The 14,288-nt window shown below is 45.7% G+C and overlaps 1 protein-coding gene across 1 annotated transcript in view; it reads right to left on the bottom strand.

Moving 5' to 3' along the window:
- The window catches only part of me1 (malic enzyme 1, NADP(+)-dependent, cytosolic), a 558,590-nt gene that overhangs the window by 140,354 nt on the left and 403,948 nt on the right, over positions 1-14,288 (bottom strand). The window lies entirely within an intron of this gene.

Genomic DNA, 14,288 nt, shown 5'->3' on the forward strand with positions numbered 1-14,288 from the left:
CCCAGATCTTTTGGTCTCAGAGTGTCGTACCCTCCCCTACTCAGACCCCACTACATGAAGATCCCCACACCAGATCCAACGCCCCCCCCGCCCCCCCTCCACTCAACCTGACCCAACCTCACCAGAAAATTCCCTCTGACCGGAGTTCACCACCAACTCCCTCCTACTATCCCCAATGCCCAGGCTCCCTCCGGCCTGATTTTACCCAGCTGCCATCTTACCTTACCCACTGTACTCCCTTACGTCACCAAGCAACACTTTACAAAGAAGCTTTAGTATATTCAAACATACTAACTGTTCCACCAGGCTATTGAAATGTGAGTATAGAGAGCTGCCTGTGATATGCTCAAAATCCAACATGTGCACAAAGTTTCAAAATTCAGGGGAGATGAATCGGCAAGCAGGGTCTGTCATCAGTCTCTGTGGGATACTGTGTGGGGCAAAATGTCTCGAGTTTGATGATGACTGTGTTACTTGTTATGTTTGACAGGTAACCGAGTTCAAAACACCCAGAATATGAATTCACTAAGATATCAGCTCCTGTGAATGACCATGGCAGGTCCAGGACCTCAAGCAAATGCAGCAGTTCTTTTGCTCGATGGAGCTTGAGTGCATTGCATGGTATGCATCTGGAGACTTCCTTTTTCATGTTGGGAGACGTGGAGGGCCAGTATAGCAATTCCTTGGCCCTGTATCAGGTTGCTTCCAATCCAGAGTGCCCCTGGTGAAACTGTTGGGTGTAGCACCCTCTGAACAGAAGTAGGGATGAAGCATCAGTGGCCATACAGTATCAGCTGATTCTGTGCAGTTAGTTCATCTCTGATGGCAAAGAATGTGCAGAGATCATTGGGAAGATCCCGTGAGAACTCTGGCCAGCTCCTCAATGATAATGTGCAGTTGCTGCATGTGATGTTCATCTGTGAGACATCTTTTGAGTTCCTGGATTCTACAAAAGGACAGCAACTATATTGTCAAGACGTCTATGTATTCCTCATGATCTGCCTGGTCTGTAGTGGGTTGGAAGACTCTGGAGAGGGCATCAGTCAAGTACAGCTTCCTACCACATTTGTAGACTACACTAAGATTGTAACATTACTGCTTTAGCATCATACATTGCAGCCATTCAGATGCAGTGTGAAGAGGTTGATGCTCCGTTTCAACAGTTGCAGGACAACCATATGAAGTCATGAATTTTCTGACAATGCAAAGACTAGAGTGAGGAGTTCCTTTTAAATCTATGCATAACAGGTCTCAGCGTCAATGAGGGCCCTTGAAGCGAAGGTTATTGGTCTGCCATTCTGGATGCCGATTGCACTGGGAAGCATCTGCTGATAAGTACAGGTGCTCGAATGTCAAAGTACTGTAACACCGATGGGGCTGCGAGTGCCTGTTTAAGAGTCTGTGGACGACCCCTGTATGACGCTCTTACCAACACCATTTGACGTCCTGGTGGAGAAGTTGATGGAAGAGATCCCGTGGTCTTATTACAACATGGAATGAAATTCGAAAGATAATTTGTCACACCAAGGAAGCACTGCAAAGCATGCTTGTGCGCAGGATCAGCCACCTGTCTTATTGTCATTGCCTTGTCTGGATCTGGCTTTATACCATTGGTTGTGAGTAAATGAACTTGGTGGATCCCAAATCTGCATTTCTCCAGCTACATGGTCCTGGTTCTGTTGAGAACAAGGCAAAGACGTGCATCATGTTCTTGTATAGTACGACCCCAAACTAGGATAATGATTTGACAGGTTTGGCCTGGAATGAGTTGTGCCATGCACATTGCTGCCAGTGGAGATCCCATAAGGCAAGCGAAAAAATGATATCTGCCTTTGCCCGAGATACGAATGTGGTAAGTTTAGAAGTTTCTTCATTTAACGGGATCTGCCAGAACCCGCATTTCACATCCAGGATGTTGAAAACCTTCGCATTTGGCAGGTCTGCTATCACTAGTTCACTTCGTCATAGGGTAATGAGGTTTGAGCAGTGCCTTGCTCAAGTGCACTGAGTCAATGCATATTCTGATTGTGTCATTTCTTTACCGCGACCACAATGCTGAAACACATTATCTATGGCTTAATCTATAGGAATTATGACACTTAGTGTTATCATCGGATGCAGCTCAATCACGACTTTCTACTTCATGGCTATTGGTACTCAGCTCAGAGGTATTGAGCCATCCAGTCTCATTTGGTATTGTACTGGCAGCTTATCAATGATGTCACAGTTGTAGAGGTCTTTGTATTCTATCATTTCTGAGGCCTGGTGTTGCAGAACATGCACCTCTGGACCAAGGCGAATAAGCCCCAGTATAATGCTGTCCCAAAAGAACTAGTAGTGGCCTTATGTTCTGGCCAATTATATGAAACTTGAAACTGCCCTGTGTGCACAGAGAGTGACCACACCTTCAGTGTGAATGGTTTGTCCACCATAAGCCACAAGGTCCATCTGAGTACAGGGGCCCAATGCTGCATATGGGTCTAGTTTCCATAGCATTCGGTTGGGCAATACGTTACACTTTGCTCCAGTGTTAATCTTTACCTTCAGTCTCGAGTTGCTGCAAATCACGTTTAGGCTGGTGAAGATCGGATCCTTGTGTGTTACGGCATTGATACTCTCACAGTAGAGTATTATTGGAGGCTCAGTGGTTTTGCTGCTTTGGCCGAGTCCCAGTTTGTTCATCTTGCTGATGCCCCTATCTTTGGAGGACTGCCCAGCTGTAATGTGGTTGGTGGCAAAGGAAGATTGCCTTTTCGATCTGCAGCATTTTGTGAAATGATTCCACTTGCCACATTTATTGCAGCATTTACCACAGGTGGAATATGCAGTTCTGTTCTTAGGATAATGTCCACTGCAGTTGGAACAGGGCATGCCCAGGAACTCAAAGATTTCTGTTTTCCACCTAAAATCTCTGCTTTTTTTTCCTGATGGTTTTTCATACACGCACTAATTGGTGTTTGTAATGTTAAATCACGCTCGCAGCAACTGCTTGTGGACAAGATCACTGTGGATCCCAAAGACTATTTGATCCCTGACTAGCTCATCAATAAGTGTGCCAAATGAGCATTTCTTCACTAAGATTTCCAAGGTCACTATATAAGATTGTATTGATCCCTCTGCTCTTTGGTTTGTTGAATGAAATGCATGACTGTCGAGGATTATATTTTCTAACCAGAAGACAAATATTCTCAAGCTTTTTAGAATTATATTGGGGTCCTCTCTCCTTTCCTTCCTTTGGAAAACAAATGACTTTGACAAATGTATTGCTGGTCTCAGGACTCACTATGTTTAGTAAGGTATAAGCCTGTACCGTTTTTGACTTGTCAGATAATGTGGCATTGAAGTAAATACGCCACTCCTTCTCAAACTTTTAACAACTGTCTGCAATATTTTCATTAATGGCGAGCAGGTCGATGTGCAAGTCCTTATGCCATACTGCCAACTCCTGATACCATATAAAAGTGTTGCGTTCCCAAACACCAACAAGGACTTGTAACAACGATACTTTATTCATTAACTGAGCAGCTACTTCAAGCTTGTACTCTGCCGTGCTCCCAGAGAGAACCCCTATGCACCCAGCACATGATCTTTTTTGTAGCCGTGTCACCAAATGCCTTCTACCCGGTCTACAGTTGGGATGCCCAAAACTGCACCATAATACGTTAAATATGGTCACAACACTGAACTCAGATAAGGTTGCAGCATGTTTTGTAACTTAAGGTCTTGAGAGCTAGCTTAGTATTTAATCAGCCTTTACAAATTGCATCTTAATATTTAGTTCAGGGCACCAGATTAGAGGAAAGCCAGTAGGGTCATGGTGAGTTTACAGCAAAAAAAAATCATTGCAAACAAATTACACTAGAGATAAAAGATTATTTTCAAAGAACTGCTCAAAAATTTGCAGCTCATTTCATAGCACAGGAAAATTTAACAGGAGGGTGCAGTTTTAAAAATGCCAGGTTTTGCAATGATAAAAGTGTGTTTCTACGAGTTGACAAATCTTAAAGCAGCAGAAATTCTGGATGCCTCTGGCCAGGAAAGTTAGCAGTTTACTCTTTTCAGAGGGTTACTGAATCATGGAATGTTTTAGTAATGACATGTGACTATTGAGGTTGAGTATATAAAACCATTTTCAAAGGATTGCATAAGCATTTAAAAAGGGAAGCTGAAGATTGGGAACAAAAGCAGGGGAATTGGATTAGGCAGATTCAGCTTAAGAGCCAGCACAGCAAAGACTTGATGATCTACGTGGCCACATTCTATGTTCTTGTTTTCATGATTCTCCAAAATTTCCACATAGCTAACTCTTTTCTAATTGACTGCATTTACTTTTGATGTGGCATTCAGTGTTTCTCATTCCATAAATAATATATTTTACATCATTATTTTGCAGTACAATGTGCTTTACTCCGAACTGCAGTTACTCTCAATTCAGCCTAGCTTTCTGCCTGCATTGTACTGCAAAAAATAATACAAATTACAGTGCAAGCTTAGAGCTTTTTAAAAGTCAACATTTTCCATTTTTTAAAATAAAAGCCTATTAATGTCAATGACTTCATAGATGCTAACCTTTCAATGATCTAGTTTGCGTCACTAAAATTTGTAGCTATAGAGTATTTCCAAGCAAACTACACTGAAGGTTGGACACATATTTTAATAAATTAGATTCTCCATGCAGCACAAAGCTTTCTAATATCAGTAATTCAAAACATGTAAAATTTACAAAGGTAACAAAACATAATGGAATGCCCCACTTACATTGCCAACTTGCTGACCATAAACTATTTCCTTTGTAATTTGATATTTTCCTTTGTTAAAATCGCACATTTAAATGTCTCAGAAATAAAGAACATAGGAGCAGAATGAGGCCATTTGGCCCTTTGAGCCTGCCCCATCATCCAATAGGATCATGGCTGATTCTCTATCTCAACGTCATACTCTCGCGCTCTCCCCATACCCTTGGAACCTTTAGAGTCTAGAAATCTATTACTTGTGGTGCTATCAGCTGAAGAAGAATGTTGGCCAGTGCACAAGAACTCTCTGCTCTTCTTCCAGTAGTGTCATGGGTCCTTTTACATCCACTTGAACAAACAGACTCAGTTCATTGTCCCATCTAAATTATGGCATTTGCAGCAGTGCCGTGCTCCCTCAGTACTATACACGTGTCAGCCCACATTAATACGTTTAAGTCCTGGCGTTGAACTTCAACCCACACTTCATGACTCTGAAGCTGAGTGCTGCCAACTAAGCCAAGCTGACATTCACAAGCACTTTTAAGTTGTATTGGTGGCTTAAAGTGTGTTGATCACTGATCTTCATTGTATCATGTAAATTCTATAAATTAACATTAACTTTCTGCACACAATTTCTGGTAAGGTATCACGTTATTTTAAGTGTGTAAAAAGAATAACTATGCACTCATATAGCACCTTTCATATCCTGCAGGCGTGCCAAAGCCCTTTACAGCAAATGAATTTATTTTGAAGTGTGGTAATTTTTGTTTTATAGGTATATAGGCAGAAGCTAGTGTGTACACAGCAATGTTTCCATAGGATGTTTAGAGAGAATCAACAACCTTGGTGGCCCTGAAAAGAAAAGAGGCATGTTGGAGAACAGAAGCTTATGGCAAGAAATGAAATTAATGGACCAAGATATAAAAGGTCTTAAGTTTGGAAATATAATATTTTATTTCCATATTTCTGACTGTTATAAATTAATGCTGCCAAATGTCTTTTCATATGATCTTCCAGCTATAAGAATTTGCAAGCCAAGAACACATCAATCTTTAACTCTTATACACTTGGCATGGGATGAGCTTTTCTGCAGGATATATTTCATTCATATTCTACAAGGAAATTAAAACTATGCATAAGTATTCAGACTCAGTAAATAACAGGCAATATTATATACCTAGCCCGACTCCTAAATACATGAACATAATTTAAGGCATTGGAAGAGATAAAATAAATACATCTTTCTTTTGACACAAATATATATAAACCCAGATCACAATGTTAAATGCTTTCTGCTCATGTCATTGAAAAACAGTTATGAAAAGAAGCCTTCAACACACATTCTTGGCCTAAATTTAAGCATAGGAGACATATTTGGCTACCAAAATCCTTTTGCCTCTGGGATGCGGGCTCAAAACCGTCCAGACTGATGGAATGAAAAATCAGCCTCAACCACTTTTTAAAGCTGTTGTGAATTGCCACAATTGGAATATCTCAGGCAATGGGAATATCTACTGCAGAGAATTCATACTGGTATGGTAGTCTTCTGAAGTTTAACTCTTGGGTATATTTTTGGAGTAGCTGCCCGATGCTATATGGAACACCTGGATAACAAGGACACTTATGTCAGACTCTTATTTATTGACTACAGCTCAGCCTTCAACACCATTATCCCAACTAAACTCATCTCCAAATTCCATGGCCTAGGGCTTGGCTCATCCCTCTGCAACTGGATCCTAGATTCCTAACCCACAGACCGCAATCAGTAACTGTTTCTATCAGCATGACCATGTATTCTTCTGGTCTGTCTAAAGTCTGCTAATCTCATTACTTGGAAACTCACATCCTGTGAAATGTCTAGGTGCTCAAACCATTCCTTTCCCACACAGCATTACTCGCCCACCATCCACCATATTATCTGGCCATTAGTGGTGGTAATTACTCCACTTTTGTCAATTGAAGAGCCGAATAGAAAGCTATTCTCCCTTCTATTCAGTTATGGCACTGTTTCAATCTAGCGGAGGTCTTTAATGGAGCATGAATTGAAATGTTACAAGTTTTACTGCCCATTAAAGTTGATTTCTGCTTCTTCTGAACCATCTAGATATTCCTGCAGCTGAAGGGGAATACTGTCATAAATGTCAAAATGACCAACCAACTCAAAAATTGGGCTGCGATTATGATTGGATCTAAGCAGAAGTCCTTCTCCTGACCCTGTAGGGATAGGATCTGAAAAATCTATCCTCTCTGCTGCAGGAGGAAATCAGCAGTTCCATGTATGGGGAAACTTGATGTGGAGATGCCAGCGTTGGACTGGGGTAAACACAGTAAGAAGTCTCACAACACCAGGTTAAAGTCCAACAGGTGGCTTTTGCTACCAAATAAACCTGTTGGACTTTAATCTGGTGTTGTGAGACTTCTTACTGGGGAAACTTGGCCAGGTGAGTTTTGAAGGTGACTCGATCTTTTCATTAAAAATGGTTGACATGGCATGGACTATCTTAATTTATCTGCTCCCCTCACCCACTCCAACTGGTCTCCCGATGAACTTGCTGTATTCTGTCCTCTCAAGTCTAACCCTAACTTTATCAAACCTGCCTACAAAACTGATGCTGTTCTCTGGTGTGCCAATCTCTTGCAGAGGCCGAGCGCCAACTCTCAGATATGCTCATACCCCAACCTCGGCCAGGGCCCTAACACCAAACATCAAGGACTGCCATTGACCACACTGACTCTGGAGATCTTCTTTCCACAGCCTCCAACCTCAGTCCCTCAACCAGCTCACTTCTACCTCCTTCCTGAAATCCACAAACAGAGGTGCAGACCTGTTGTTTCAGCCTGTTCCTCCCCTACTGAATTTATTTCTTCTTATCTTGATTCTATTTCTCCCCTGGTCTAGTCTAGTCTTTTGCCCCTGATACTGGAACAAGGTGGCCACACCTTGTTCCAGTCCTACTCTGGATTCCTTCCCACACTCTCTTTCCAGTCCGTCAATGAATTGGTGCCATTTCCTGTTCTTGTCTGAAACCAGATCTGGAAAAATTAATTGTATTTGCTACTAATTTCCACTCTTCCCTCACTTTCACAAGTTCCATTTCTGACACTTCACTTCCTCGACTTCCCTGTCACCATTTCTGTGGATTGACGATCTACCAATATTCAGCACAAGGCCACCAACTCCCATAGTTACTTTGACTACATGTCCTCACACCTTGCTTCCTGTGAGGACTCAATTCCAGTCTCCCAATTTCTCCACCTCTGCGGTTGACAGCACCCTCAACTTTGTCTGACAAATTCCTGCACTTTGACCCTCATCCTTTTTCCTCCCTCCCAGAATCATGATAGGGTTCCCCTTGTCCTCACTTTCCATACCATCAGCCTTCAGATTGAAAGGATCATCTTCTACCATTTGCACCAACTCCAACATGATGCCATAACCTCGCGCACTCACACTCTGAAGGGACAATTCCTTCTATAAGACTCTGGTTCACTTCCTCCATCACCCTTAGCACTTCACCCCCATCCCACAGCACCTTCCCATGCAATTGGGTAACCTCCTCTTTCCTCACTGTCCAAGGCCCCAAACATTCACTTGCAGCTCTTTCAATTTAGTCAAATTTATTCACTGCTCCTCTACACTGGTACATGTTGCTCCTTTACATTGGAGAAACCAAACGCAGATTGAGTGTCCAATTTTCAGAACACCTCTCAGTCTGCAAGCTTGGCCCTGACATTCCAGTTCCTTGTCATTTCTATTTGCCATGTCGCTCTCATGCCTACATTTTCGTCTTTGGCCTGCTGCCATGATTCAGTGAAGCCTAACACAAGCTGTAGTAACAACACCTCATCTTCAAACTAAGCACTCTCCAGCCTTCTGGACTTAACACGGAGTTCAACAACTTCAGACCATGAACTTTGCCCTCCATTTGGAATCCACACCTACCCCACCCCCAAAGCCATCTATATCTTGTTCTCATGTTTTTGCTTTGTCATCTCAAAAGTACATTAATCCACTATAGGGATAGAGCATATTTCTATGTGTCGAAGGAGAAGTGAGATCGAGCTAACCAAGCAGAATTTCCTTTTGACTGTCTGTTTGTGCCTCACCGATTCATATCTAGCCTCATCTCATCAGGGGTTTCAGACTTTGAAAATAAATAGAGAAGTGCATGTGCCAAGAACATGATAGCCAGTGTAGATCAGTAACATTATGTGGTGAACCATAGTCGGTTACCACTATGAGTACTGAACCATAGATGGTCAGCACTATGGGTACTTGTAGATATGTTACTGTTGTCACTGTTGGGGTTAGGGTTGGAGGTGTTCTACCTGTTGATATTGTTCTGTGGTACACTTGAGTTGGCTCCGCCTACCTGGAGGAGTATAAAGGTCACTGCACTGCCTGGTGACTCTTTAGTCTGGGATTGTATTGTATATAGTACACTCCATTCTTGTTAGTAATAAAAGCCTTTATTTCCCGGGTACGATCCAACCTCCCGAGTGATTTAATCGCGCATCAATTTTATTACTAACAAAATTTTGGTAAAAAAAAACCATGGAGCAAATCTTGAAACCCGATCGGCTTACTTTAGATCCACGTGCGGCGGGAGCGTCGAACACTTTCAACCATTGGTTAAAGTGTTTTCAAGACTACATCGATGCCTCAACAGCCATTCAAAGTGACGCCGACAGACTGCGGGTCCTCCACGCAAGGGTAAGCGACACCGTATACTCATCAATCCGCGATGCCCAAGACTACAAAGGGGCCTTCGAACTACTTAAGAAACTGTACAACAAACCGCCAAACGAGATCCATGCTCGACACCTTCTAGCCACTCGACGGCGGCAGCCCGGCGAAACGACAGGACAGTACCTGCGCGAACTTCAGCAGCTAGCCAGAGCCTGCAACTGCAAGCCAGTGTCGGCGGCCCAGTATACGAACGACTTGATCCGAGATGCGTTCGTGGCGGGAATCAGCTCATCGTATATTCGCCTGCGGCTGCTAGAGCAAGGTAACCTAGACCTCGCTAAAACGGTGGAATTGGCTGACACGATGGAAACGGCCTCCAGAAGTCTAGAAACTTACCCCACCGACCACGTGGGAACATCGTGGCAAGTACAGCCACCGACTCAACTCTACCCAGCGGCTCCGAAAAACTGCGCGATTGTGCTTTCAACCTCGGACCTGACGACGGCGGCAGCTCCAGGAGGCCCGCGGTACTATTTCTGTGGATTGGCGAAACACCCTCAGCAGCGATGACCAGCTAGAACGGTATTTTGCTCTGTGTGTGGGAAGAAAGGGCATTATGCCAAAGTCTGCAGGGCCAAACCACCCTCCAAGCATAGCAGCGCGGCGTGTGATTCTCCAGAGCCTGTCCCCTTGTCTCCAGCTTCTTCGAGGTCTTCCACCACATGCGATTCCAGAGCGTCGCCATTCCTGACGACGAAAACGCAAGACACGTGCGACCTGCAGGGGCCGCCACTTTTAGCGCCACCGACCACGTGCGATCCATGGGCACAGCCATTTTGGTCGGCACCGACCGCAGACGACCAGCAGGGGTCATCATCATCAACCATCTCAGCTGCCTGCAGTTGCACTCAAGACCCAATGGTGGAGTCAATCATCCTGGACCAGGCCAAGCCTCACAGACTTGACAAGTCCATGATGGGCATAGAGGTAAATGGACGCCTAATTCATTGTTTGTTTGACAGCGGGAGCACGGAGAGTTTCATTCACCCTGACACCGTGAAACGGTGCGGTCTCAGAGTACGGACTGTCAGACAGACAATTTCGATGGCGTCGAGGTCCCGGTCTGTTACCGTGCTAGGGAGCTGCGTGGTCAACCCAACGGTGCGGGGCACAGTTTATGAGAACTTCAGGCTCCTCGTGTTACCGCACCTTTGCGCTCCGATACTCCTGGGACTAGACTTTATGGTCCACCTGAGGAGTGTAACCCTGCAGTACGATGGGCCACTCCCTCCACTTTCAGTGGGAGCACAGCAGCCTCCAAATTGCCCAGCGCGCTCCACGTGTAGCCTCTCGACACTCAGAATCACCCCACCATCTTTATTCGAGAATCTCATGCCAGGCTGCAAGCCCATCGCAACTAAGAGCAGGCGTTACAGCGCTGAGGATCGGATCTTTATTCGATCTGAAGTTCAGCAGCTCCTCAGGGAAGGGATCATTCAACCTAGCACTAGTCCATGGAGAGCGCAAGTCGTGGTGGTTAAAAGTGGAGACAAACCCCGGATGGTCACAGACTATAGTCAGACCATTAATAGATACACGCAGCTGGATGCGTATCCTCTCCCGCGCATATCTGACATGGTCAACCAGATTGCGCAGTACCGGGCGTTCTCCACCATTGACTTGAAGTCAGCTTACCACCAGCTCCCCATTCGCCCAGAGGACCGAAAATATACGGCCTTTGAGGCGGATGGTCATCTTTGCCACTTTTTAAGGATTCCCTTTGGCGTCACGAATGGGGTCTCGGTCTTCCAGCGTGCAATGGACCGAATGGTGGACCAGAACGGGCTGCGGGCTACCTTCCCGTACCTGGATAACGTCACTATCTGCGGCCATGACCAGCAGGACCACGATGCCAATCTCCTTAGATTTTTACGCACTGCGTCTCGCCTGAATCTGACCTACAACAGGGAGAAGTGTGTATTTAGCAAGCACCGCCTAGCAATTCTCTGATACGTGGTGGAAAACAGGGTCCTTGGCCCTGATCCAGACCGTATGCGTCCCCTCCTTGAACTTCCCCCACCCACTAGTATCAAAGCACTGAGAAGATGCTTAGGTTTCTTTTCATACTATGCACAGTGAGTTCCCAATTATGCGGACAAAGCCCGCCCGCTCATAAAGTCTACCTCTTTTCCCCTAGCAGCAGAGGCTCGCTTAGCCTTTGAAGGGATAAAAGCCGATATGCGAAAGCCACGATGCACGCTGTTGATGAGTCCATCCCCTTTCAGGTGGAGAGTGATGCATCTGATTTCGCCCTGGCCGCCACACTTAACCAGGCGGGCAGGCCCGTCGCCTTTTTCTCTCGCACCCTCCAAGGCCCTGAAATTCAGCACTCCTCTGTGGAGAAAGAGGCTCAGGCCATTGTGGAGGCCGTACGGCATTGGCGCCATTATTTGGCTGGCAAACGGTTCACCCTGCTCACGGACCAGCGGTCCGTGGCGTTCATGTTCAACAACACGTTACGAGGTAAGATCAAAAATGATAAAATCTTGAGGTGGAGAATCGAACTCTCCACCTACAACTATGATATCATGTACCGTCCGGGGAAGCTCAATGAGCCCTCAGACGCCCTGTCGCGTAGAACATGTGCCAGTGTGCAGGAGGATCGATTACAGGCCCTCCACAATTATCTCTGCCATCCGGGGATCACTCGGCTCTTCCATTTTGTAAAGGCCCGGAATCTACCCTATTCAGTGGATGATGTCAGGTCCATAACCCGAAGCTGCCAGGTATGTGCTGAATGCAAACCGCACTTCTACCGACCTGACAGGGCACATCTCATTAAGGCCACTCGCCCTTTTGAAAGACTGAGTGTGGACTTCAAGGGCCCCCTCCCTTCGACAGATCGGAACGTGTACTTCCTCAACGTGATTGACGAGTACTCACGATTCCCTTTTGCCATTCCCTGTTCAGATATGACCGCCGCCACGGTTATCAAAGCATTACGGGATCTTTTCACCCTGTTCGGTTACCCCAGCTATATCCACAGTGATAGGGGCTCGTCGTTTATGAGTGACGACTTGAGGCAATACCTGCTCTCAAAAGGGATTGCCTCAAGTAGAACTACGAGTTACAGCCCCAGGGGTAACGGGCAGGTTGAAAGAGAAAATGCTACAGTCTGGAAGGCTGTCTTACTGGCGTTGAGGTCTAAGGGTCTTCCAGTCTCCCGTTGGCAAGAGGTACTTTCTGATGCGCTCCATTCCATCCGGTCCCTCCTGTGTACGGCAACCAACGCTACTCCACATGAGAGGATGGTTTCCTTCCCTAGGAAGTCTTCCTCTGGGACCTCATTGCCGGCTTGGTTGATGTACTCAGGACCTGTCCTCCTGCGGCGGCATGTTAGGACCCGCAAGTCCGACCCTTTGGTTGAACAGGTCCATCTCCTCCACGCCAACCCTCAATGTGCCTATGTGGCATATCCTGATGGGCGAGAGGACACGGTCTCTATTAGAGATCTGGCGCCTGCAGGGGACTTCGAAACCCCAGTCGCTCCCACACCCCTAGTTAGGGACCCCTTGACCTTTATCTCCCCTCCTGACACGGCGCGGGCAGTATCGGGACCACCACTTAATCCTCTTACTCCCGTGTACAGCTTGCCTGAGTCCAGGAGATTGTCGCCACCTCGAGGCGTGCTCGAGTCCAGCAGATTGTCGCCACCTCGTGGTCCACCTGTCCGTGAGGAACTGGAGGAGTCACTGGACACCGCCTTGGAGAGAAGGTCACCACGGTCACCAGAACCGGCGTTACCGCCAGTGTTGAGGAGGTCGCAGAGGCGGTGCGGTCCTCCAATACGACGGAACTTGTGAATATATGAACAGTTGTTCTGTTTTTTTGCCCCGCCGGCCTTTGTTTTAAAGGAGGGGTGAATGTGGTGAACCATAGTTGGTTACCACTATGAGTACTGAACCATAGATGGTCAGCACTATGGGTACTTGTAGATATGTTACTGTTGGGGTTAGGGTTGGGGCTGTTCTACCTGTTGATATTGTTCTGTGGTACACTCCAGTTGGCTCCGCCTACCTGGAGGAGTATAAAGGTCACTGCACTGCCTGGTGACCCTTTCGTCTGGGATTGTATTGTATATAGTGTGCTCCATTCTTGTTAGTAATAAAAGCCTTTATTTCCTGGGTACGATCCAGCCTCCCGAGTGATTCAATCGCTCATCACATTATATGCCACCATATGGTTAGATATTGGACAAGATAAGAATATCTCCAAGCATTAGAAAGTTCAACCACTTAAGGCAATATTCAGAATAGTTATACTACAGAATACAAGGCCCTAAATTGGTAATACCAGCCTTTACATTTTTGGTACGCTCCATTTCTACCCCATAGTAAAGCACTAAATGCTTCCAATTCATCCTGCACCTAGTGGTGCAACAAGGCAGACTTTCATCTGTTTTCACAGCTATTAATTCCCAAAACAGGTCTCTAGTCTGTCGGTAGGGGCTTATAGCTTGAGAGGTGCCATTCCACATTAAGTGCGGCCAACCTGGCATCTCTCCCACTCTTACCGCCAGCCATTGATATGTTCGGAAGGATTGCAGGTTGAAACACAATCTATTTGACCACATTATGAATGCACCTTCCTTGGCCATCTAGTCCTGGGATGGGACTTGAACCTGGAGCTTCTAGCTCAGAAGCAAGGGTGCTACCCACTGCGCCACAAGACCTCCCACACTGGATGCTTACTTCACAGATATTCTAGTACACCTCAAAAAGAGCGGAGTCCAACATGAATAGACCCACACCTGAAAACAAATCATCCAAAATCAGAAATCATAGATTTCATTGACATATCCTGCA

Source organism: Mustelus asterias, chromosome 5 (assembly GCF_964213995.1).
Source record: "Mustelus asterias chromosome 5, sMusAst1.hap1.1, whole genome shotgun sequence".
Taxonomy (NCBI): Eukaryota; Metazoa; Chordata; class Chondrichthyes; order Carcharhiniformes; family Triakidae; genus Mustelus; species Mustelus asterias.